At 37.9% G+C, this 27675-nt stretch overlaps 1 pseudogene; it reads right to left on the bottom strand.

The window, feature by feature from the left end:
- Positions 1–3559: 3559 nt before the first annotated feature.
- Positions 3560–26014, bottom strand: LOC117707449 (tether containing UBX domain for GLUT4-like; annotated as a pseudogene).
- Between the last annotated feature and the right edge of the window lie 1661 nt (positions 26015–27675).

Genomic DNA, 27675 nt, shown 5'->3' with positions numbered 1-27675 from the left:
AAAATCAACAAGATAGATAAATATTAGCCAGACTAAGCAAAGGGCACAGAAACAGTATCCAAATTAACAAATCAGAAATGAAAAGGGAGATGTAACAACAGAAACTAAGGAAATTAAAAAAAAAAAAATCATCAGATCCTACTACAAAGGCCTATACTCAGCAAAACTGGAAAATCTGGATGAAATGGACAATTTTCTAAACAGATACCAGGTACCAAAATTAAATCAGGAGCAGATAAACCATCTAAACAGTCCCATAACCCCTAAAGAAATAGAAGCACTCATTAATAGACTCCCCACACAAAACAGTCCGGACCAGATGGTTTTAGTGCAGAATTCTCTCAGACCTTCAAGTAAAACCTAATACCAATTCTCTTCAAACTATTCCACAGAATAAAAACAGAAGGAACACTATCCAATTCATTCTATGAAGCTATAATCACATGCATACCTAAACCTCACAAAGATCCAACAAAGAAAGAGAACTACAGACCAACCTCTCTTATGTATATCAATGCAAAAATACTCAAATTCTCACAAACCGAATCCAAGAACACATCAAAACAATCATCCATCATGATCAAGTAGGCTTTATCCCAGGAATGCAGGGATGGTTCAATATTCAGAAATCTATCAATGTAATCCACTATATAAACTAACTCAAAGAAAAAAAAAAAAAAACACATGATCATCTCACTAGATGCTGAGAAAGCATTTTACAAAATTCAACATCCCTTCATGATAAAAGTCGTGGAAAGATCAGGAATTCAAGGCCCATACCTAAACATAGTAAAAGCAATATACAGCAAGCCAGTAGCCAACATCAAACTAAATGGAGAGAAACTTGAAGCAATCCCACTAAAAATGACCATCTTGCAAAAAGCAATCTACAGATTCAATGCAATACCCATTAAAATCACAACTCAATTCTTCACAGAGTTAGAAAGAGAAATTCTCAAATTTCTTTCTTTCTTTCTTTCTTTCTTTCTTTCTTTCTTTCTTTCTTTCTTTCTTTCTTTCTCTTTCTTGAATTTTTCTTCCAGAAAAAAATAATTGTTTTTATGTAGTCAAATTTCCTTACCAGTTCTTTGATATTATATCCGAAGAATTATACCAAACCCAAGGTTATATGTATTTTCTTCTTTGGTATATTATACAGTTGTGTGCTTTTGTGCTTAAATTTAAGCTACTTTGAAAATGTTAAATGTTAAATTTTTATAAAAATTTATTTTTTTAAATGTTAATGTGTATATGTGTGGGTCCCTGTTCTGGAGGGCTTCCCACAAAGATCTCTGGCCTGGATGGGTGCAGGGGTTCGGGCCAAGGGGATCAAGTGCGAGCAGGGAGAAAGAATCGCCTCCACTGTCTCCCGTCCCCCATGTCTCTGCTGTTGCCACCCAGTGACTCCCAGGTGCTGCACCTGTCGTTCTGGGTGAGAAGCCAGTTAGCTAGCAAAAAGGGGTGTGTCCTGAAGGCATTTTGGGAGAGCAGATCTCTTCCCAAGTGTTACAGCTCTTGCAACAGAAACTCTCAGACAACTGGATAATTCTTGCACACCTCTACATCTCCAAAATAGTGTTTTTATACACAGTTTTAGGGTGGGTCAGGGTCTAACAGCAGGTAACTCCTATTGGCTTGGTCTGAGAGCTTGGAGATACCTCATCTACATGTGGGAGGGCACTGTTCCTATGGTGACTGATAGCCATAGACCTCTCTGTGGGAGGGATTGTGGAGGGTTGAAGCTAAGTGAGAGGAACCAGGAGGCCCAGGAGTACTGCCAACTCCTACCATCCTTTCAGGGTCTCCAGGGTTAGAAACAAACCCAACTGGGTACCCCATTGCCTCTCACAGCCCACCACCCCACATTGTATATGTGTATGCAGATAGATAGATAGATAGATAGATAGATAGATAGATAGATAGATAGATAGTGATATATATACTGATATGTGTCACTGTACATTTCACAGGTTAAATTGTGCAGTGTGATGCCTTCTCTTATCCTCAATAATGTCACTGCATGAATCTTTCAAATAATAGGATGATTATAGCATAGATTCTGCTATGAGAGTGTCCTACTACATAGCTCATTCCCCACCCCCTTTCACCCTATCCTGGAGAATAATTCAATAAAGCTCACATTTTGCAGCAGAAAGTCAAAAGATGAAGTTAAAATGATAATTTCATGTTCTGGAAGGGAACCCTATAAACGCAAATGCTAACCAACAGAACAATACTTTCTAGAAATCACAGAGTTCAGAATCACAGGAAACATAAGGGGAAAACATCATTAAATCTAACTGCAAACTGATCTGTGAATTGAAAAGCACAATCAGGGACTGGTAAATTTCTTAAAGTGTTGCTTTTCTTGCCTTCAGGATGAAAATTGCCAAGCTACCAACTGAAAGGAACATATTTTCTACTGCAGGAAAAACTTAAACACGTTCATTTAGAAGTAACTGAAGAAGTGGTTACAGAGAGATGAAATGATGAGGCATAATGAGAAGGACCTTTCATAAATAGCAGACATCCCCAGGAACTGAAAGTTTAGAGCAGTGTAAGAGCAGCCAAATAAACATCCCTGTAGTGAGGGAAGCCTCTTAGACCACTGATCATATGTGGGATTTTAGAAAGACTTCTTAAGCTATTGTCTGGTAAACCCTTTATGATAGAGAAATTATTATATGACCTCCATTTATATAGACATATATACTTAAATTTTTACTGATAAGTCATACAAAAATTCACTTTAACAGAGTTTGTTATACAAATAATTTTACAATTTATTAAGAACAAAATGAGATTTTTCATACTAAGGAGATGAGTGTGCTTATTGAATATTATGTGAAGAATTGAAGCTTGGCAGGATATGCAGGACATGTGCATCAGCAGGAGGATTGAATGAGTTATTTTTCTGTTGTTGTGATAAAACACCACTGCCAATAGTGACTTACAAAAGAAAGAGTTTACAATGGCTTATGATTCTAGAAGGATCAGAGTGCATCATGCCAGCAAGGCATGGCAGCAAGCAGGAGGCAAGGTGGCTGGAGCAGAAAGCCAAGTACTAGGACTGAGGAAAGACTGTAAACCCTGAAAAATGGGCCCTGATGTCTTACTTTATCAAGAGTACAGCTTCTAAACCTTCCTGAAGAGTTCTACCAATTGGGGACCAAGACATGAGCCTGTGATGGACATTCTCATTCAACCACTGTGAGTGGGGCATCTTCAATAGGTTTTTGTTATTGTTTTTGTTGTTGTTCTTTTTGTTGTTGCTGTTTTAGTTGGTTGATATTTTGATGTTATAACCATCAATTCTGAGAGTGACACGTTGCCTAAATACATTGTAAAAAATAATAGAAATATGTGTAAGGTCATTTCAGCAATTGTTGAAATTTCTGTCCTGATCCCAAGCTAAATTCAATTAGTAGTAGTAGTAGTAGTAGTAGTTGTTGTTGTTGTTGTTGTTGTTGTTGTTGTTGTTGTTGTTTTCAGGCTGGTAGCTTTCACTTTTTGCCAATTAGAATCTTTAGCAACTTGGACACATCTCCCACGTTACTTCTCACATGCTCGGAGGGCTTTGGGAGCTCCAGTGTCCCTCCATCAGTGATTGGCTTGGACACCAGGGAATGGTGGCTGGTAGGAGTAGTAGGGACACAGTGGCCTGGGACATGCACCTGGCCACCAGCACACCGGCAGCAGGTAAGGAGATAGTGTATTCTAGTAGCTTAGGTTCCAGGCAGACACCCATTGGTTCCTCATTTCCAAAGCACATAAGGGAAGCAGGGAAGAGCTTTGTCTGAAAGGGGGCAGCATGTGGTCATCCAGAAACATTTTGGATAGAGTGATGAACAGCCAGCTCCTACAAAAAGTCTCACAGGTTCTCCAATGTCTCATGGGCAAAAGAAGTCCTGTAGAATGTCAGTCAGGGAACAGGGCCACCTTTGGGTGGTGTTCCAGTTTTTCTTTCATCTGAGCCTCCATGAAAGCATTGGTCACTAGGAGGACTTCTTCCAGGAGCTTCTGCTCACTCACTCTTGAGGTGGGCCAGGTATCTCATCACGTCATCCGAGGTCACTTTAAAGAACTCACCAGCTACCTCTGCTGGCCAGGGCTGCAACATGTCCTCCAGGCCCATGTGGCACACTCCAGAATCTCAGTCAACTAATGATTTGGGCTCCTTCTGTGATCATCACTAGAGTTTTACTTCCTGGGCTCAGAAGGATGCCTCTGGCCCATCCACCAGTCCCTGCCAGGGAAGCAAAGGAATAGGGCAGAGGCAGGCTCCTTTGTGTTTTTGCTTCCCTTGAGTATCTGCTGGCTTTGGGCCACCACCAACCCAGGAGTGCTTGCATCCCTCTGATGGTTCAGGTCTTCCCTACTTAACTCTTTAGACTTCAAAGGAAGCAAAGGGCTACTGGAGCAGGTTGGACTGCTATGGACTCCTGTTTGTCCATAGTGTCACACTGCTGCCTTTTTGTTCCAGGGATTGATGTACCATGCTCTGCAAAACAGCTCTACAAGTTGTTAAGTCTCAAACCCTAGAATAAATGGCTGAGGCGCCTATTTAACATATGAACACAGACCTAGTGGCCAGTTCTCCCAGCAACCCTTCCAACAATCTCCAGCCTGGTGGCTTGGCTAGCCTTTCCCCAGAAGTTCCCAAAGGATCTGGCTGGAACAGAAAGTGTCTAGCAATTCGAATCATGTTCTTAGGCCTCTCACTATAACTCCAGGAAACAGGTTCCATCTCCAGGTAGGCATTGTTAGGCAGGTTGGTGAAGCTGCACTGGAGCAAGGTCAAGCAGGGTCCTCTGAAAGTTCTGACCATATTCTATTCAGTGGGGTTGAAGTCCTGCTGCAGGCACTTGTCCGCCAGTGCCTGCAGTAGTATGGTGCTCTGTAGTGGAGACCATTTGGGGCCAGCAGCAACATCAGAAAGCCATCACTGCCATCTTCTACTTACATCTTAACTATAAATTTTTTATGAAAGTAATCAATCAAGTAACAATTCTAAAAATCAAACATTCTAAAACAGTGTAATAAAATTATACTAATTTGATACTGGAATGATAATAGGAAAATATTGAAACTTTTGTTTTCCATAAATGGGCCATTTTGTTTTTATGAGAGTTAAGATCATGTTTACACAGTAAGGCACTGTGGTTCATAACTACACTAGTCTCTGATCTGAGCTGAGGGGTTCCCAGAAGTGTTTGCTGGAATGGTAATGTCTGAGGCCCTGTGACAGGAGAAATCTGTGCTGTGTATTCAGAAGCCAGGCGACAGTGAATTTGCAGGCTGCAACATAGGCAATTATTACCAGAAAACAGCCTAAGTTTATTGTGTGTTGGAATATGAAATAATATTTGACAAAGTTATACGTCCAGAAAACCTTCACTATTGCCAAAATATTAATTCCAACCCTTAACACTCAGTCCCATGTCCCCAGAAGGAGTTGGAACTATTGTTTTAATGGTTTACTTGTAAGAAAATGTACAGATCATACACAAAAATTACTACACATATAAAATCTACATGAATTAATAACACACATGGTACTACTAATTGCTGAAGTGAAACTGAGAAACTGGGGTGGTAATCTGGTTTGGTTTTGGTTTGGGGTTTTGGTTTCTAACTAGTTGCAAACACAGGAGTATGTATTGTACTTAACAAATCTGACCAGATTGTGCTAAATTGTTCCTTTCCCTCCTTTAGTGACAGTAAAGTTTTTAGCACACTGAGATTTTATATCAGGGAATATTAATCAAATTTGAAAATACCTCTTTTCTCAGGCAGCTCTTTCATCAGTAAGGTCAATAAAGTGAACCAAGACAGCACAGGAGAAACTAAATTCAATCATATATCACCACGACAGGCAGAATGCAGGGGCGTATTGAGACACAGACTAAGAAGCTATAGAGGTGAATCATGACAGCAATGCGATAGAGTCACAGGGAAGGTAAACAAGCTCAAATCAGTGAATCAATCCAGCATCAGAATTCCAAGGCACTGCCTTATTGAGAAGAGAAATAATGCAGAGAAAGAAATAACACAGCCGTCACAAAGTAATGATCTAAGAAGCTCTAAAATCTCAGCCACAGATGGCAGTAGCATGGCTACCCAGGCAGTGGTAGCAAAGACCATTTTGGAGAAAGAGATCAGTTGGGAGGTGACAGAAGATAATGTCTCACAGTAACAGTTCAGTAGTTTAGCCCAGGAAGCAAGGACTCAGTCTGGGCACTCACTCCTCAGCAACGCTGGTGGTGGAGTACAAGCAAGTGCTCAAACAAACAAGTTATCAAGTCGGAGTAGATGGTAGAGTAGAGCAGATTGTCCGAGGAACCATCTGTGTCTTGTCTCATCTAATTTCTGGTGTTTACAGGAGTCTCGGTAATGGCCGTGTCACTCTAACCTGCCTCAGTAGCTAGATGGGATGCTCTTCTGTTCATCTTCAGGTTTGTATCGGATTATACAGCATAAGAACTTCCTTTTAACTTCCTTAGTCACGTCTTCTGCGGTAGTAACTCATTAATGGCCATTGTTTAACCCATATTATTTGATAGCTACAGATACTGAGAACTAAGTCATAACTATTTATCTCGTCCATTACATCTCTGTAAGAGGTATGTATGTAACTATATGTGTATATTACATATAATATATTACTACCAGAAGAGAGTATAATCACAACTTAAAAATAATTAAATAAACAAGACAATATTAATCCCACATGAATTGGCCCTCACAGAGTTCTATCACTGAATTTTGCCAGCCCCTTATAACCATAGCAAACTCTCGGTTTCAATTTGTATTTTTAACAGAGATGTTGATTGCTGTTTAAATTCCCACTAAAACATAAAGCTAAAAAGGAATAATGAAGACAAATGTTGGAGAGTAAACCACCCACTATGCCATAAGCAAATTTTTGCTGAATTAAGTAATATTATTTTGAATACTGTCTTTAATTAGCTTGAGCTACTAGGAAAAATGTAAGACACGGGACAGAAACGTTTTAAACTTTAATCTTACTAAATTTGTTCTCCATTATGTATTTAATTCTAGTTAATCAACAAAGAAATGTTGTTCTGAACTGTAGTACCTAATGATTTCCTTGCTGCCCGTTGTCCCACCATGTCTGAATCAAACCAGTAATATGAGGTCTCTACATGCTGAATTTTAGGGGAAGGGATGCTATATCACTCACATCACTATACTTCTACCATAAAAGTACACCAACGGCAAGTAACTTCACATCTGAGATCAAAGTAAAGTCCAATAAAATAAAGTGGAAGCGAACAATTTGGATGAATTTAATGTTTATTTCTATTTCAATATCATTCTCAAAATTTAGGTGGGCATAATTGGATTTTCAGCAATAACATTCATTATCTGATAACTGGCAAACTCTAAGTTGTCTCTCCCAATTTGTTGCAAGGTGATTTTAATGCATAGATATATCAGGTGATAATAAATATCTGGAGAAATAGTTACAAGTTTTATATCAGATACGCTGAATTTTAATGCCTTTGGAGGTTTCCTTTTTACCTAGGACTATTGATGGGACTCCCATGCAGGTCGAGCTTTAAACCAGAATACCAAATTATCATGTGAATGGCCTCAAAAATTCAATTATAATGAGCACAACAAAAGTGTCTTCTCCGTATTTACAACTTGATGGTCTCCAGGTCAGCTTCCCTTAGAACAGAGCTTGCATGTGACTTCTAATTTGGTCTGCTTGCATACACCCTAGCTAATTCACAAGTTTGCTGTGTAATGTTAGCAATGCCACTTCCTTACTCCTCGTGGTTCCATAATCTGAAAATGAAGATGTCTTCCTTCACAAGGGTGTAGTAAACTCCAGCAAATTTTAAAATGATTACATACTCAAAGTGCAATTACTCCATTAAGAAGGGTAATTAAGAAAATGAGTAGGAAATTTTGACAACTCCTTTGGAACCAGGCCATTAATTTCTAAGTTAGGAAATGAGAGGAAAAACCTTAAAGGAGCAGCCTCCTTACCACCTTCATGGCCTCTTTAGGGAAGAAAGGATAATTCTGCAATGGACCCTCTCACAGAGAACAAGAGGCCTGTGACCCCGGCCCGTATCTATTATGCCAGCATCTGCAGTCATTAGGGTCATGTGGCATTTTTAAAAATTATACTCTACAAAAGAGTCCCAAGGAAACAATAATTACTATTTAATGGGATTCATGGTGGCATAATAAATATTACTGATCTTCCCCACCTGATCTCTGAATGAAGTAAGAAAGGCAGATGGGCTACAAGATACCATCCTTTTTATGGATGGCAGAGGACGTGCCTTTATGAGGTGCGAAAGAGGGCTTTCTGATAACGAGCTCCACTATAAAGCTGCCTGATTCACTATGTCAAGGACAGAAGATAACCACTGTATACCTCTATCCTGGAATAAAGCCCCTAAAATCACTGCTGGGAATATTGAAACAGCTGCTTCTCAGTCTACAGTATTGTTTCTGAAGGAAAAGATGGATTTCATTCCAGATTTCTCTCCTTCACTTGACCAGTGAAAGATGAAGTAGAGCCTTCTCATAATGTTAATCATTAAGCTCAAAAGGTAGAGTCTTTATCTCCCTCAACTTTACTCTATGTTTTCCAGAATGATCAGCACAGGAACATGTGGGTTTTGATATGTTTATTTCAAACCAAAAAATTCTACATTAGAACAAATGACAGTGGCCTCTGGTCTAATCCTTTTCAGTATCTAACCCACCACTAAAGTATTCAGAGCTATTAAACAATTTATGTGAAATTTTACAACGATCTGTGGCATATAATCACACCACATTTATTGCAAGTGGACATTACACACTGGCTGCTTAATATAGCTTGACTTCTTAATAAGCCAGTGCACTGGGAATTAAATTAAAAATTTTGAGTTGAGAAAGGGTGAGAGGTACAGAAATGGAACAGTGAAGGGACTGAAGGATGGAGAAAATGAAGAACAGAAAGAAAGGAAAGAAGGAAAGAAGTTAAAAGAAACTCAAATTCAGGTCAGACAGATTTCAAAACATAAATGTTCATACTCCTTGTAATGCCTACTTGCAAGTGTGACATCTGGGCTTAATGACGACTGCAGTGTTATTGCACAGTTAGCAAGGGTGTTCGCCTTAATGATTGCATCCTTAGTGCTAAGAGTATTCTCTTTAAAGACATTCTGCTCCAAGTTTTAAGCAGCTCAGGTACCATACATATTGCTTGCTGAGATGATATATATTCCTTGGGTCCTCAGGCTACTCTGACAGAAATGAAATGAATGACATCAAATACATAATGGGGCCTCTAATCATCCTAAAGATCAGCATGATCTACCATAAATAATGGTATAACCACAACCTCCCATTAGCATGTTTCTGTCATCCTCTCTCCACACAATAAACAAGGCTAAGGTTGTCATTCTTTCACTGTTAGCGATTGATCATGCACCATTGACAAGCACTGATATATGAGATTAATCTCTTTACCTCATTTATTCATGGTATGATTCTTTGTCTGGCTTACACTGGGTAAGCAAACAATAAATATCATTAAGAAATCACAGGCAATTTTTGGTCAGAAAACCCAAGTAAGTAAAAGAGAGAGAGAGAGAGAGAGAGAGAGAGAGAGAGAGAGAGAGAGAGAGAGAGAGAGAGAGAGAGATCATAAAGTTTTAGAGGCTTTTCCACTATTCACATTTTCTGGGATTTAGAAGTTTTATTTACAAAGACTATCTAAGCTCTCAATATGTTCCACTCACTACTTGAAGCTGAAAGTAACATTTCAAATGTTTTATGTTAGAAGAATAGATACAGAATCATCTTTTAAACTTACAGTGGTAGTAAATGAGAATCTCCCTGTTTGAAGACACTCAGGTAAATATACCACTTCCCTTTGCAGTTTAGATTGTCTGCCATGTTGATGACTAAGGCTGATGATGGCTCTTTGCTTCCTTCCATTACTGTGTTTTGTTTATAAAAAGACAGTAACAGACTGTCTGAAGACAGAGGCCTAAAAGGAGGGAAATCTTAGGTCTTTTATGGTCTTAAATATGTTGATCTGTGATTATGGGTAGAAGTTGCAATTTCACAGAACTGACATCCAAGGTAGTTAAGTGGTGAAATTGCTGTTATCATCAGCTGCCCTTGTGAACTACTGCAGCTTCAGAAGTGAGGTATCCCCCTCCTATTCAGTATGTACTGTGAGGCATCAGCTATAATAACACAAAAGCCTGCCCCTAAAATCATCCTGGTCCTCCATTCCAGTCAAGTTGATCTCCATCATAACAGGAGCACTCTACAATCAGGACTACACTTTAGTTGTATTTCCCAACTATTCACACTAGGTCTCAAATCCTCTTTCATCTGCAAGGTATGTATTGCTGCTTAAGGAATTACCATAAACATAATAGCTTGAACTATAACAACTTATTATCTGATAATTCATTGGGTAATAATTCACACCTGGGTCTCTGGACTTTTCATGGAGTCACCAAGAAGGCACAGTCACTTCTAAAGGCTCTGTAGAAATCTGTTGATTTGCCTAGAGACTATCATAATTATAGGACTTCATTGTATCCTACTTTGCTTTTGGATGCTCTTGTAAATGCAATGACCAAAAGCAACTTGGAGGAAGAAAACACAGATTTCGTCCGTCAACAATCCATCTTAAATGAAAAAAAAAAAAAAAAAAATCATGAAATAGCTAAGGTTATTCTCTAACCTGCAGATACATGCATCTGTGTGTGAACACACACACACACACACACACACACACACACACACACACCGGCGCTCACCAGTATTCTGGATTCTTATTAGTCATGTTTGATTTTCAAGCAATTCATTTTGTATAAGTGGAAGTTTTTTAATTAATGCCGTGTCAGGGGTGACTGAGAGTTCTTGTGTTCTTGGTTAGAAGATACAGGTTGTAGGTAGATCAGGGGCTCAGAAGAGAACCAGAGTCCACATCTGCTGAGATTAAGTATTTTTCCTTGTACAACAATCTGCATACCATGGTATCAGATTTACAACTCTTATTTCCCAAAGCATAAAATCAGATACAGCTACACACATTTGTTTCTAGTGTTCTATTCTCAAATACCAGGATTCAAAGGGAGTGTCTGTTAGGCTTGACTCTGACTGTCCCATGTGAGCTTCTGTGTTTGGATCTTTGGTCTTCAACTTGTAACATTGTCTTCGAAGGCTTCGAAATGCTTAGGAGATAGAGTCTAAGTATAGGAAGTGGGCAGGGCTTGAGATTCTTAGCTAGGCCTTCATTTCTGTTCACCTCTGCTTCCTGGGTATAGATGCAATGTGATCAGCCTGTCTCTGGAATTTCTGCCTTGCCTTATTTCCCCTTTCTTTTGAGGGGATGAAGTGACCACAATAATGTAAATTTATATATATATATATATGTGTGTGTGTGTGTGTGTGTGTGTGTAAATATATTATATATAAATATATATATTTAATATATATGTGTATTATATAAATATAAACCACAATTAAGAATCCTTTTAAAAAAGTGCTTATTGTATGGCATTTAGTCCTAACAACAATGAAACCAGGAAGGAGCTACAGTGTCCTTCAGTAAGTGACTGGATCTGTTACCTGTAGTACATCCACACAATGGAACATTATTTAGTGCTGAAAAAAGATTGGCTAATGAACTATGAAAAGCAGACCCAGTTTTACACACACACACACACACACACACACACACACACACACACACACACATATGTATAATTTAGTGAAAAAACTGGACAATCATATACTCTAAGATTGCAACTATGTGACATCCTTGTATGGACTGTAGAGACACTAAAGGCTAACACTGGCTTTGAGGAGGTAGAAAGGGAAAGGGAATTAAAAGGCGCTATACACAGAATTTTTTTTAAAGGATTAAAACTATTGCATGTATAAAGCTCATTCATTTGAAAATGCTATAAAATTGTACATCATAGAGTTAACACTAGTGCAAACTGGGGGCTGATATAATAATACTCAAATGTTGATTCCTCAGATCTAACAAATTCACCTACCATTACAAGATGTCTGTAATAAGGAAGACTAAATAGAAGAGAGTCGGGTTGGCATGATGCTTTTGACAAATAGGAATAGGTAAAATGAACCTGACCAACACACTGGTTTCAGAAAAGGCAGGGAGATGTTGAAAAGAATTACACATGAGAACTAAACACCACCGCTGATTTAATTTATTATGTGGTAGTCAGCTTCTTGTCATTTTGACTAAAGAAGTAAAATAAAATAGCCGAGCTTAAGTAATGAAGTGGAAAAGCTTATTTTGGCTAGCAGATCTGGAGATCTCTGATCATAGTTCTATTATGTGTAAACCTTTAACAAGGAAGTACCTTACAGTTGAAAGATGTTAGAGAAAACCTGCCAGTCTATGGCCTCTGAGAAGCAAATAAAGAAGACAGAATCTAAATATTTACCTCAAGACTACGTCCTCATTTGCCCAGCTTCCTCCCATTCTTTCCACCTCCTGCAGGTTCTGTTTCTTCAGAGAAGTACCACAAACTGGGAAACAAGCCTCAAACACCTGAGTCTTTGGGAACTCTTCCTCAGCAACCATGTTGCTCTGATTGAACAACAGTGATAAAGTACTAAGCACTACTTTATCAACATGAAACATAGAAGTTCTTTGTCTTCCAGTATCTGCCTTTGGCAATAGCTCTGCTTTCTGTGTAGTTGTTAGTTACTGAATGTAGCTGTTAATTATTGAATGGAGTTGTTGGTTGCTGAAGGTGATCTACAATTCATCTCCTGTGACTTCCACATTTGTTTCTGCTTTAGAGATTCTTTGACTTGGTTGAAATATGCTAGTGCTTGGATGTGGATTTCTGCCTTTCTTTTCTTTCTCATCCCTTCCTTGGTTTGTAAAACTACCTTTAGAGACAGTATGGCACTATGCTGCTAGAGCCGACCCCAAACTCCTTTGCTGATGTTGTCTTTTTGCCTCAGCCTGGTACATAGTGGACACTACAGATGCACTATTATGCCTCTCTGTGCCTCTCTTATTTTCTTCAAATCAAAAGAAGTAAAATGGCAAGTAATTCAAAATTACCTGGAAATGTGTAGGGGGCCTTTTTGCTGCGTAGCAGAAGGTATGAGAGGTAGCTGACAGATTATACAGAGCCAAGTAAGCTGCCTTTAGGTTCTATTCATTATAGGTAAGACCCTAGGACTCTAAGTCAGAACTGATGAATTAGACACAGTGGAAGGGAGCAGGCCAAAGCGAGATGAGTTTTCCCAGAAGGTCCATGCTGGAGAGTATGCTGGCCTGCACTGCAACACTCCAATAAAGATGGAGGAAAGAAAGACATTAATCCAAAGATTGTCCAGAGCATGGAGCTTTGCTGACACCATTTTTAATCCCCACACAGATGCTAAATTATTCTTCCAATTCTCCAGATGTGTAAATTGAGGTTTAGCCATGCCAGCTAAATGGCTGAATCTGTACAGCAGCTACCAAATAAAGACTCTGTCACCCAAAGTCTCCTGATTTGGTAATTCTTTACATATAAGTGATAATGAGCAAATAGAAAAATGTGTGAGCAGGATATGCACAGCACTGATGGTAGAATGAGGAGAGTAAAGAGGATTCATCAAAGCATTTCACGAGGAACAGCAGCCAATAAGAAACAACCAAAATTAGAAGAAAACTTTGTGAGGTTTTAGAACATGGAGTTTTGTAAAACTTTGAGAAGAAAGTTGAACTCACATTAAAGATCATTCTCTTAACATTTCCCGCTTCTCAGCTGTAGGGAGAACTATCTTGGCATGAGCTGCCCTACGGACTTATTCGACCATCAGTAATGAAACTACAAGCCCCTCAGAATGAACAAGGACCAGTTCCTTGGTTTGGGGGGAATCTGAACGGCCATATGTGTGTACTGGGGAGATGAAGCACAACTATAAGTATAAGAAGAGTTGACACCAAGCCATAACTGTCTTGAGCGTTGAAATCTAAGACAGCAGATTAGGAGACAGGAACCTTGTTTCAGAAAGGCAACAGTTAGATAGAAATAGTCCAGTATGAGAATGTGGTCTTGACTTCCAATCAGAAATGTTGGTGGATGGATGGATGGATGGATGGATGGATGGATGGATGGATAGATGGATAGATGGATAGATGGATAGATGGATGGATTGCTCCCTGTGAATATCTTTTCTAGCCTAAAATATTATCAGTATCTTAGATGCTAATTATATGTTCACTAGGCAAATTGACATATGTGGAAATGCATTCATATGATTAACTAAAATAAATTGATTTTTATCACAGGGCATCCTTCTTCTTAGGAGTATTCAGCATTCAGGGGCACAGTTCACAAGTAAAGCGTAGCCAGATGCATTCAGAAAGTTTCTGTCCAGCAATCTTTCTTTGACTGACGGCCTTCAAATTGCGACTTTCATAGCCCACTGTTATGGAAATTCTAAAGAAACTGAAAAATCACTGCTCGACTCGATAGATGACAGGACTCTGAAGCAGCATTCACATACTCAACTGCTGCGGTGGCTGCAGTCGTTTTCTTTTGGTGATAAAGCACAAGTCTATACCTGAGAATATCTTATTCAGCGCTCACCATCTATAAAACCAAAGACAATGTTCCCTCTCATCAATAGCTCAGGAAGAAAGAGAAGCTGTCCCAATAAAGACAAAAGAAGCACTGTCACAAACAAAGTAAAGTCCTGGCACTCTGCCCAGAACTCTATGCACATAAAAAAAAAAAAAAGCAAGCTGAGAACACTTCTTCTTTCTATGTACAAGATAAGAATTGCAAGACACGACTTTGCTATTGAGCATCAGTGGCCTACATTCTGGAGCGAGAATGCCTGGTGCAAACCATGTATTCTTCTTGCTTGTCAGATTATCTAAGACAAGCAAAAACATCACATAAAACCTCAACTTTTCCAGCAGTAAATAGCGTAAGATAACTGTGTTCTTCCTGATAAGAGTTGCAGTGACAATAAATGAGGTTAACCTGAATGCCTCTTAATTGCATGTGATCAATAGTAACAACTTTCAAAGCATTTTCTTAATATGAGACATGGAAGAAGTAATTAAATTATCCTTCTGTAGTGAACGAGTTACTGTCTATTGATCTAGGTACTGGGCTCTTTATTAAAATTATCTATTGGGTAGCATCTAATATATATGTGCATTACAATGCTATTTGATTTTCTTTAAACTAAGACTTTATAAATAATCGGCTCTCACTGAGACACAATGTGAAATAAACTGTACACTGACAAACAGTTATTAACCAAAGAATAGATTACAAATAGTAATCTATTTGTAAAATAAAGTAAATTACAAATAGTATTTTATTTGGCACTTATTCTGATTTTCTGTTTCCTGTTTCTGAGATCAGCATGGAAGGTTAGGTGGGGACCTCTCAAGCCGGTCTGCTTTTGGCATTTAGATCCTCAGCTTTCTTTGTTGGATCCTCCATTGTCTTGAATGAGTATCCTGTGTACTCAGTGCAGAACTAGGACTTTTAGTGCCAATCTCTGTAATCCATTATCCTATCCTTCTTCAGTACTGTTCTTTGCAGGCTGCCATTTAAGAATTTTTTCCCTTTCAGTATTTATTTATTTTTTGCTAGAAAATGTTTGCTACAGACATGTACCCCTACTACACAGGACATAACAACAACAACAACAAACTAGTCTCCTCATTTTATAAGATACCACTATCACTACTCTGTACAATATCTTTAACACCAAAACTCACAAGTTCATAGCCTATGTCACCACAAACCGAGTAGGGCTTTTAATTTAATGTTCTATTATTTGGAGAATGTCGCACAGGACTAATGTAGAGGTTTTCTATCTTGTTCTCTCCTCTACCATTCCTGTGTTCTCTGCTTCCATGTCACAATCATGACCTCTTCTCTAGTCATCATTGTTACACACACACACACACACACACACACACACACACACACTGCTCAATCTATTTAGTCTTGCCTATGTGTACATGGCTGACAAATTGGGATGTGATTACAAACTTCTTGAAGAGTGAAACTTAGATCATTCATGTTCTACCTGGAAATAAAATTAAACTCAATAGATGTAAAGAACATATCAGTTTGTTTATTTTATTTTTATAGTGTAGTGCGAACATTCATCAAATGATTTTTCTCAAAGTCAGAAGACTGTGTGTGTGTGTGTGTGTGTGTGTGTGTGTGTGTGTGTGTGTGTTATATTTTTACCATACTTTAAATACTGAATCTTGATATTCGTATTCACTGTGTGTGGTATCTTGGACTTATAAAGTCTCCCAGTAAGAAGAAGAAAAGCCTGGTCATTCCCCAGCTAATGACTGCAGCAAGACAAGATGAGAAACAAACATAGAATTAATGTTTAATATTTATTTGACATGGAACAACATTCAGCTCAACAGCTCTAGAATTGTAACACAGGAAAATATAATTCACCAGAGGAGAAAGGTATTATTATCCTTTTGTCTTTTCTATCATTAAATCCTAGAGTATGCCTAAAGCATGCAGGCATATAATAGCTATTTGTAACCACTGTTTCTATGTAGCAAAGAGTGTAGCAAAAATAAGACACAAAGTAAATTGTCACTTCACTAAACAAAATAACTCATGATGTTAGTACTTGATTTCAGGTCAATGAAATGAAATATCATTTAAAAAAAAACCCAATGGTTTGAGAATTAGGGGCATGGTCCAATCTGTGTCTTATTTTGTGTGTGTGCTTAATAAGTTATTTATACTATCCAATCTCCTGATCCTTCTGGAAAATAGGTCTGTGACTTCTAGTTTGCAAATTGTTTTACCTGTAATACAACATGCCAGCGAGTACATGACATGCATTTAAAGTTCAGTAAATGTTTCACGATCACACAGTGGTAATTTCACAATCAGTCACACATCATACATATTCTAAAGTACAAAAAGATAGCTTTCCAACGTGAGGCATCGATGTGAAGTAGGAGTTTGAAAACTTACCTGTGTGGCATTAGACCCTGTACAGACTTCAGAAGAGGTCAATAAGCAAATGCCCTTATTTTTAGAAAACATTCTTTGCATATACTGTTCTTAATTCCAGTATAAATCATATGCCTCCATCCTACAGAGAGACATATTGTGTTAGTGCTAAATCAATACTGAAATCACATCTTATCTCTCGTTTCGACAGATGAAAATGTAAAGTAATGAAAACCTAGATATTTCTAATTTCTCAAGATGTGTTCTCTGGTAGCCTCACTTAACTCACACAAAAATACTGGCATAGGAATTAAGTTTTTTGTTGTAAGTAGTAAACAAACTTGGAAACAATAACACAATATTTTGAACACTGTTGGAGAGCTGGTACTCAAGGTTTTTTTTTTCAGATGAGTAGAATAATTAGAGCTATTGTTCAAATAACTAGGAAGAATATACTTATTGCTGACAATTTTCATCAAAATTTGCTATTTGATGAAGTGGCACATCTTTTACAACTGTGACAGGCAGTTAAAAACTGAAATTATCAGGCAATTATTTTACCATTGCTCAGCTAACCCAAATCTCTGCCACAGCTCACATGCTCTACTCACCGCGAAGTAAACACACAGCTGCCTGCCCTAGGAAGAGAGCCTCAAGGGCATCCTTCTGTGAAAAACTCAGCTAGAGAAGTTCTGTCATTTCTTGGATCCAAATGATTTATTTTGTGAGATGGAAAAAATATTATGCTAGTCTCTACTAAAGACACTAAGCTTTTGTCTTCTAATCGGTGTGCATGTGTGAAAAATCTTTGCCACATCCTAGACTGAGTTTTGCTACTGGTTTCTCTATATAGGAAGAATAACTCTGAGTCCCTTGAAATAAGTGATTTATTTTTGCTCTCCTTTTATATAAATGAGCCTACTGCTGTATAATTGCTATATTTATACAGCCTATACTAAAACAAGACTGAGGTCTAGAACACATTGCAGTGGAGCCTGAGCCAGCACACAGTGTCTACATATTCACGGGTCTGCAACTCTTAGTCTGGTAATTGAAACAGTCCCAGTAGGAAGAGGGTTTCTATTTGTGCCAGCCAAAATACTTGACACAACATTAAGCCAAGAAATATCTAAGAGTTGAAAATGCCCAATTCACAAAATGGTAAGAGCGAATGCCTTATGCCTAGGAAATGCTACATCAGGATTTGTCAGTGTCTTTGCAGTGGACATTGTGGGAAAAAGAGCCCTACTTATCTTCACTGTGGGCATCAACACTTCTCCACAGAAAATCGATTACAAACATTTCCAGCTTTGTTAGTAAATACTAGTGATTTAAAGTCTGTGCTTTTCAGGGACTGAAATTTATAAATTTCTTGGCATTCAAAAATATACAAAAATATCTAAAATTCAATAGGTTTCATGTTCGATACTCTTGGTTTTTCTGTATTATAAAAAGACTGGCCAACAACCTGAATTTCGGACCACTCTGACTCTTAGCCTGTGTTAGGTCAATCTTCTACAGCCACAGGATGTATCATACTCTGTGAGGTTACTCTTCAGGGCCTCTCCCACTAGACTGTTAGAAAGTAGAGTATGTGCCCAATTAGGTTGTCTCTAATTATCAAACAAAATAAAGAGTGCCTCATTTAATTTTAATTTCAAATAATATTTGATAATACAATACATAAAACAAATTTACATACACTTTATGATCATATTTTAATTTAACAAGCAAGCCGATACATTTTTCTGTACCAGCCTGACTATCTGTCTCCTTCCCCATATCTTTGAGTAGAATATGAAACTAACTCTACAAAGATGCATTTCTTCTTCCTATCTGCTCCCTTTTTTGGTACAACCCCAAGAACCAAAAGTAGAACTCTTAGGTGTTGGGTATTTCTTTAGAAACATACAGTTGATATATGCCACATACTCACTGCCTCTACTTTGCATAGGTACCCAAAGCAAAGAACCGAAATGTAGGTTTGAAAATTAATCTCCTGTTGAATAAACACAATAAAATTCGTCTTAAAGGACAAAAGTAAAGAAAAAAGAATGTGTACAGACACTCCTGTTTTCAGAAGCTGAGAGGCTCATCTCAAGTGCTTGGAAATCAGAAAATGTGGGTGTGTCTCACTGTTGTAATTTTGGTGTGGCACTTCTGTTATTGAGGAAGCATCAGACATGTTTTTCCTCGAGTTTTCTCATTTCAGTGTCCATCTTACTCAATTCTATTGTTTCGTCTTCTTGTCTCAGACTGAATCTCTGACACAGTCAGTGTTGTTCAATGACCATTTATTTCTCAGAAAAGTCAGAGAAACTAAACTTTCACCTTTCAAAATGTTGGAGACATAATGGTGCTTTTTTCTTACCTCTGGGAAAGAATAATTCAGTGGTAGCTACAGAGACAGCTGAGACGCTGCTTAGATTATTTTTATTGTCCAGCTGCTGCTCCTGACCTCTCACATACAAGCTGATCAATTATTCCTTGTTTTTCTAAATTGGTAAATTTTATTTTCTGAGGTGTGAGGGGCACCTTCCAGTAAATAGACAGCATAAATTTTAAACTCAGTATGTCATCTTAGTATGATTTCTAAAAATACTATTAGATGATTTTATAAAATACCTTAGGATAGAGAAAACCATACTATAAAATAGAATGACTAAAACGAGTTTTAATTCTATTTAGAAAATATAGAGGAAAGAAGTTAAAATATCACTGTGGACGTAGTTAATACTTGATCATACTCTACCTAAATATATCACTCATTCAAAACAATTTATAAATCAACCATCAAAATATGAGTTATAACTGATACTCTGTTTAGCTAATATCAGAAGAGACAAACTGGAAATGCACATTCTAGAAACTCTTAAGTAGGTCAACAAATAATCTTTGGAATTTTACTTTACAGAAATTAGATTAGAATTTTAAAAAATGTCTTATAGTCAGGTATTGAGCATAGCATTAGTGAATACTTTCTAATTTATCCCCAAACTACAGCTCTCACCATAAAAGGCAAATAATTGGGAAATTCCAGTTATTTGCTTTACATTCCTCTAGTCCTGGATACAAAAAATAAATAAAAAATATGATCTAGTTTTCTACCAATAGCTCCTTTCAAAACAGTTTTCTTGATTTTATTAATGTCCTTGGAAGATATACAATGAATGTATTAGATGGATTTAACTTATAGAACTAATACAAAATTTACTGCCAATTTACTCAGCTTGTGCTGCATAAAACATTTCTAGATCATATAATCATAGAGAAAATCAACTTAATCAAAAATTAGTGTCAAAAGTACACACATGCTGGGTGTGGTGGTACATGCCTTTAATCCTAGGACTTGGGAGACATAGGCAGGCAGATCTTGACTAAATATCATTGTTATTGTTATTATTGTCTTGGTACAGAAGATGAGAATAGCTATTACAAGAAAGAATTTTTTGAAAGTACCATACTCTAAAGTAGCTAGGTTAAGTGTGAAGCAGAGATCTCTTTAACAAACTATTGAGAACTTGGTCTTTAAGTAATAAAGCAGGGTTGAGAACTTGGTCTTTAAGTAATAAAGCAGGGTACACCCTATCTACTGAAACTATTGAAAAGTAAGAAGAAAAATCAGGGAGCAGGAATGGACTTTTCTGGCATAATACAGTTAGCCTCCCATTGTGCAACTGAAGTAAAAATAATTCAAGATTATTTGATGATAAATTGAACTGGTGAACTTTAAGTTTGAGAAGAGGGCATCCAATTTTAAACATCATCTTTAATTATAATTTTGTGCAGTAAACTGCTAGATAATATCTATGTTCTAATTACTATTATTGGTTTTAAAACTCTTACAGAATTTGGAAACATATATCTTGGTGTCTATGTGAAAATGTCACCTAGCCACCAAGTTTGTCATTTTAGTTGTCTCTTACCACTTTGGGAAGCTACTCCATTGCTTTGAACATCTGGACCGAAGGTCTGAAGTCGCTGTAACTGTGTTTTAACTGTGTCTACTCCCTATCCTCATCATTTGCCTCCAAGTAAGGCCAATCATGTGAGCCACAATGGCCAAGGTACAGGACTCTCTTGTGCTGTTTGTTTTAGTCAAGGAGATCTAGCCAAGACAGAGAGTGGCACCTAAAAGGCAGCCATGCTTTGTTCTCCAAGCTGTGTACTTTGGCATAGAGTGTATATGCCCTGAGAAAGGTCACCTTTTTTCTGATTTTCATAGAAGCTCCATCTGCTTGCCAAGCTGTTCACCTACCTGCAAGGCTGCCTCTACCTAGTGGGGAGATCATTTGCTCATTTGTACAACAGCTCTGGAGCCATATGGACTACTGGAGGTCCTGCCAGTGGGGCAACTCCATGCCCCTTGCCTCTGTGACTCTTTCATAGACAGGCTCAAGTCAAGCATGGCCAGTGTTTCCCTCTGGACTGGTCTGTGACAATTACCTTGAAACACAGCATTTAATGGCTAAACTAAAGGGATGGTCACAGCTATATATCTTATTTGAGACCATTTGTAACATGGAAACAAAGTGTGCTAAAGCTGAGGAGTGCACAAGAAGAGTGACCAAGCCACCATTTGAACCCTGATTCAAATCTCAATTTAAGTTACTCCCAGTCTTCTCCAATTAACAGGTGAACAGATTCTTCTTCAATAAGCCTGGTAGATGTTAATTTTCTGTTATGCTCAAATGAGAGATCTCTGTTATCTACCAGCATTATGCTGGTTAATGCAGTTGTTAAAAGCACTAGAAAGACTGTGATCTACAGATTTGCAGAAATGGATATTATTCTTTACCTAAAAGGAAAGCAGGTTACCAAAAATAAATAAATAAAATAACAAAATAACTAATAACAGGGATCTATTGATTTCAACTTGAACCTGTTAATACAGACAAATGTCATCATGGGAAATGACTCATTGGATTATAGGGTTGGTTTGAAAATGGTATCTGAATATAAATGAGTGGCGTTTAGCATAGACCCAAAGAGTTTGGAACACAAAGAAATGGTAACTTACAGTTGACAAAATGCCCTGAGTAAAAGCAAAAGTAAGTGTTAACAACGTTTTTATAAGTAGTTACATAGCACATGAGCAAATTTGTTAACCTGATACTGAAAAGCTCTATGGGTTGTCGAGATCAGGACTCACATTTAGAAGTGACATTAGGGATTTTAAAGTATTTATCTCCTCATCTCCTCTCTTCTGCCTTCTCTGTTATTGTGTCAAAAGACCTCAAAGTAGCTACAATTAGTTAGGATTAGGTTATGAGAAGAAATCTTACTGGACTTACTGACCATGGAATTTTAAGCCTATGACCAGCATTTGGTTTATACTGTCAACCTCAAGGAGAAAATATAGATGACTTTACATGACCTAGCACGTTGGAAAGTAGTTTCCCAAGGAAAGCCAAATAGATATTACTAGCTAAAGGAGATAATCGATAGGTCAGTAGACATTCAGAGTCTCTACAGGAGTATAGCTGGACCAAAGAGAAACAAAGGTAATCTGAAAAAACAGCATGAAAAACAAAGTTAGATACATTGAGTTCAGTAAATTCTTGACTTTCTTAATTAGAAGTTGTCTCTCAAGCAAAGTGTTGTGTGTACAAACTCAGTACACATAAGGGAATGAGTTTACCATCAAGAGATGTCTGTGACCATATATTAAATAACATGATCATATAATATATTGCAACTTAGGTCTATTTTAAAGAGTTAAAATGGAAGATTTCAAAGACATTATACAAAAAATTGTCAATGAGTATCAGTTTAGACTTTCTTCCCAGAAAGTAGGGTAAGCATTTACTTTTATTCTAAATAAAGACATAAAAAAAATAGTACAAACTTAGAGTGACTACAGCCATTTGACCCACTTATTCTAGGATTAATTCTATTCCAAGAATCTGTGACCAACCTTAAGGCAGTCTTTCACAGCTGAACATAAGAGGGACCAGGTGATTGGCAGGGACATCTTTCTTAGAGTGGAATATGCAATGAGTTATCAGATGGTAATTTACAAAAACAGTTGGATGCTCTTCCTTTTAGATGAAGGATACATAGTTAGACAAGTCAGAATGAAGTTTCACATGCAAAATGAGTTCAGTGAAGACTCATAAAATGCAGTGTATTGATTTATATGAGCCAGGGCTTTCTAATATGTATACCAAAACTATTTCTCATCTAAGAATCATCCTGGCAAACAACCACAATGCAAGCTCCTACCTAACGGGATTCCTTCTGCATTGGGTCCAAAGAAGGCTCCTCTGTTTCATCTGCCATCCACCAAATGCTGATTACTGGGAGTGCATAGAAGACAGTAGGGGAAGAACAGACTCTTCAAGAGCCCTGGCAAGGAATGATTCATATCATCTCTGACCCGTTACCATTAATTAGAACCAATCACAAGAAACAGAGGTGCAGTGGTCATTGGGAAGGGAGAATGGCTTCTTTGCTTGTGTTCTCTGATGCTTGATGATAGTAAGCTTCATTTCCATCCATAGGCAGACCCATCAGCAAAGAAATTTCAGGAGAAAAAAATCAACAAAAGACAGTCATGAGTGTGTGAGAAATGGCCACAAGAATAAAACAAGAAATGTAGATAGGCTTTTGTCAGATTAGCCTATAATTTGGTCTGATGCCCCCACCCCAACTTACTTTTACTTTACAACAGTCATCACACACCTAAATGCCTTAATATCGAGATGTATCAGGTCCCTCAAAAAGCAGTGTCCATGCATGTCTTTTAAAAGTGTGTGTGTGTGCGTGTGCATGTGCATGTGCATGTGTGTGTGCGTGTGTGTGTGCGTGTGTGTTGTTGACTCCTGGGTCTATCTCTGTAGTCAAGATCTGCCTTTTCATCTCTCATGTTGCACACTAGTAGTGACTGTGTCAGTGAACATCTTCACCCTGCTGTGCCCCGAGCTAGACTGTTTGACATCCTGGCCCTGAGTTCATCTTTTACTTACCTCTTGACAGAGTCTCTGGTATTTTCCATTTCAGAGCATAATCCCTCAGTGATATGCTCAGATAGACAGCCTGGGAATCACTTTTCTTCCTTTACCTTTAATTGTCTATCACAGCTAGAACTCTCCTGTCTTACAGTCATATTCAACTTTGAGTCTCAAAACACACTGCAGGACTATTAGCTTAGCCTTCCTATTTGTGTGCAGAGACGTTCAAAGGAGTCTCCTTTTTATTAATCACTTTATTTGTTTACATTATCTAACAACAATTGTATTACCAACAATCTAAGTGTTGGGAAGATAGATCCATGGGAGTATCTGAGCTTACTACCCAGGATGGTATTAGGATAGCTTAATAACACAGAGTTCAGGCCACTAAAAGACCTGTCCTCAGTAAACAAATGATATTCTCCTTCCCAGTTACCCCTCCATCAACTTCTCAACCCATCCCTCCTCTTCTCCCTGCCCTTTGCCTCTATGAGGGTGTTCCTCTATCCATTCACTCACTTCTAACTCACCCCTCTAGCATCCCCCTATGCTGGGGCATCAAGCCTCTCTCCTCTACCATTAATGTCAGATAAGGCCATCCTCTGCCATATATGTATCTGGAGTCCTGGTTACCTCCATGTATACTCTTTGGTTGGTGGTTTGGTTCCTGGGAGGTCTGGGTGGTCCAATTAGTTGATATTGTTTTTCTTATGGGGTTGCAATAGCCTTCCGCTCCTTCAGTTCTTCCCCTAACTCTTCCATTGGGGTTCCCAGGCTCAGTCCGATGGTTAGCTATAAGTATATGCATTGGTATTCGTTAGGTGTTGGAACAACCTCTCAGGGAACAGCCTTATCAGTCTTCACAGGAGTGTCCTAAGTAGTTTTCATGCCTCAGGCTCTGATGTATTCTTCAGATTTTAGTGAACATGGTCACTTTTTAGTCAATACATAACTAAATTCACAATCAATTAAAATAAATACTTTTTCATTACTGTTTTTAGACTGATTCAGACTCTTCTAATGCAGTGGCTTGAGTAAGAACAGCCTCTGTAGGCTCATATATTTGAATGACTGGTCATCAGGGAATAGCACTACTTCACAGGGATTAGGAGATATTGCCTTGCTGGAGTAGATATGGCCTTGTTGAACAAAGTGTGTTACTCTGGGTGGGCTTTGGGCTTTCAAATGCTCAAGCCAGACCCAATCCCTCTCCTCTCTCTCTCTCTCTCTCTCTCTCTCTCTCTCTCTCTCTCTCTCTCTCTCTCTCTCTCTCCCCCTCCCTTCCTCCCTCCCTCCCTCTCTCTTTCTCCCCCTGCTGCCTGCCTATCCTGATTCACAACTGACTAGCTACCTCTCCTCCAGTATGCCCACCTGTGGTCATAAGGCTCCCTGACATGATGATAATAAACTAAACGTTTGAAATTGTAAGCAAGCCCCAATTAAGTGCTTTCCTTTATAAGAGTTACCATGGTCACTGTGTCTCTTCACAGCAATATATCATTGACTAAGATACCTTAATACCTGTGAATGTCTTTTATTAGTCATAGAAATAGAAATACAGAACCTACCCAGTATTAATTAAAGGAAAAATGTAATAGTTAAAAGAGATGTGCTGAAATCAAATAACAAGGAACACTGAAGCAACCAGAAGCTAGATACCATAACAAGAAGCTACTTCTAAGTGGTAGAGACCAGAGAAGAAGAGATATTACAAGAATGTAGAGTCAGAGGTTTTTGAACAAATGTGAAATTATTTCACTTACTTCTTTGACTTAACTGACAGAAATGCATCAAGGCAGGAGTTATAAGAAGACTGTCCTTTTTGCACATGGGGATATCTTTTCCTGCCCTCTTTCCAGTTCCCCAGGGCACTCTCACTGGTCTTTCTGTGTTTGTGCCTCCTGTGCCCTCTTCACTGCAGTCAAAGAAGTCACACTTCTTGCTTGAGTGTTCAATGTCTCCACTTTGGCTATTTCTTTGTGGACAATCTATTCTGGCTGAAAAGAATCTGCATTTATGAATGTTGTATATCTTAGCTCTCAATAAGTTATAAACCACCATCATAACATTTACTTAAAATTTAAAGGCAGTGCTGGAAAAAATGTTCAGTCAGCAAAATGCTCCTTGAGGAAACAAAAGGACTCAAGCTCAATTCCCAGAGTCTATTTAAAAGGAAGACAGGCATGGTGGCATGTACTTGTAATCTAAGTGTTGGGAAGATAGATTCAAGGGCATCTCTGAGCTTACTACCCAGTTAGGATAGCTTAATAACACAGTTCAGGCCACTAAAAGACCAGTCCTCAGTAAACAAGGTGCATAGTGTCAGAAGACTAATACTCAAGTTTTACTTATGGTCTCAACAACATGTTCACACACACACACACACACACACACACACACACACATATGCATGTCTGTATGATATATATATATGTATATATATATGCATACATACATATATATATATATATATATATATATATATATAGAGAGAGAGAGAGAGAGAGAGAGAGAGAGAACTTGAAGGCACCTTCTAAAACTAGATTAGTTTATTTTCTGTGTTTATAAACTTTATGATTATGAGAAAGGGGCCTCACCCCATTCATTGGCATCCTGTGCCCCTGGCATATACTGAGATAAGTATCAACTGAGTATATAAATCAGTAAATGACAGGGCATCACAATGGTCAGAACAAATAAATTTGGGTCCGTGCTTAGTTTATGACCTTCTTATTAGTACACTTTGTAAGAATTTTGTTCTAACAAAGAACAGTGAACAAAATTTCCATGACATCAAAATACATGATAGTGGGGACAAACAAATGTGTTCTGAATTATCACCAGAAATGCATAAAAGTAAATGAAAACATTATTTTTAAAATAAATTAAAATATAATATTGTGATTTGGATCAAGTATGTCATCTTTACTTTTATAAAAATTTTTCATCAGTTAACAAATTTTCTAGAAAGCATATTAACAATAAAAACATAATAAGGAGAGAAAATGAAGGAAAGAAGGAAGGAAAGAGAAGAGAAAAAAGAACAAAATGAAAAGAAGCAGAGATACAAACATCAATAAAAGCACTTAAGTCCAGCTAAGGCTTATAGGTTAAAAGGGGAAGTATAATTAATGTACAGAGGAAATAGTAATACATTTGATTGCATTTTCCCATGTTAGTTCATTGATGCCTCATTTTTACCCAGACAGATTTATCTGTATCTTTGATATTTCTACTCTTCATATCTGCTAGGGAAGCCAACAATGAACTCCCTATGGTTTCTGTTACCACTAACTCCACATGTGATGTTTTTTAGCATAGTGGATTTTATTCATAAACTTTGTTCTTTCACAGTTCCATATAGGTACATTATGTATTCTAGTTCATTTCTCTCTAACCCTTCATTTAACCTCCCTTCTTCATCAACAGTCTTCCTTTACTGATTGCTTCCATCTATTTATTAGTTTGGGCTTTGTTCAGTGTCATAGAGGCTGTCTGGCTGTGTGGTCCTGAGTTTGAAACTAACAGTCAAAGCCTGGTCTACTTGCCTATGGAAATAAAACTGGATCCTATGCCTCCCCCCATTCAAGCACCGGTAGGGCCCATGAGTCCCTTCCCATTCTGTAGATGACTACTAAGATGGCCAAACTTTCATGGAAACTGACAGTAGACACAATTGTCATAAGTTTGTGATTGTCATGGCTATGCCATGCATAGAAGTT

This window comes from Arvicanthis niloticus, chromosome 4 (genome assembly GCF_011762505.2).
Source record: "Arvicanthis niloticus isolate mArvNil1 chromosome 4, mArvNil1.pat.X, whole genome shotgun sequence".
Taxonomy (NCBI): Eukaryota; Metazoa; Chordata; class Mammalia; order Rodentia; family Muridae; genus Arvicanthis; species Arvicanthis niloticus.
Note: the sequence above shows the minus strand (reverse complement) of the source record. Positions and strands in the feature narration are given on the sequence as shown.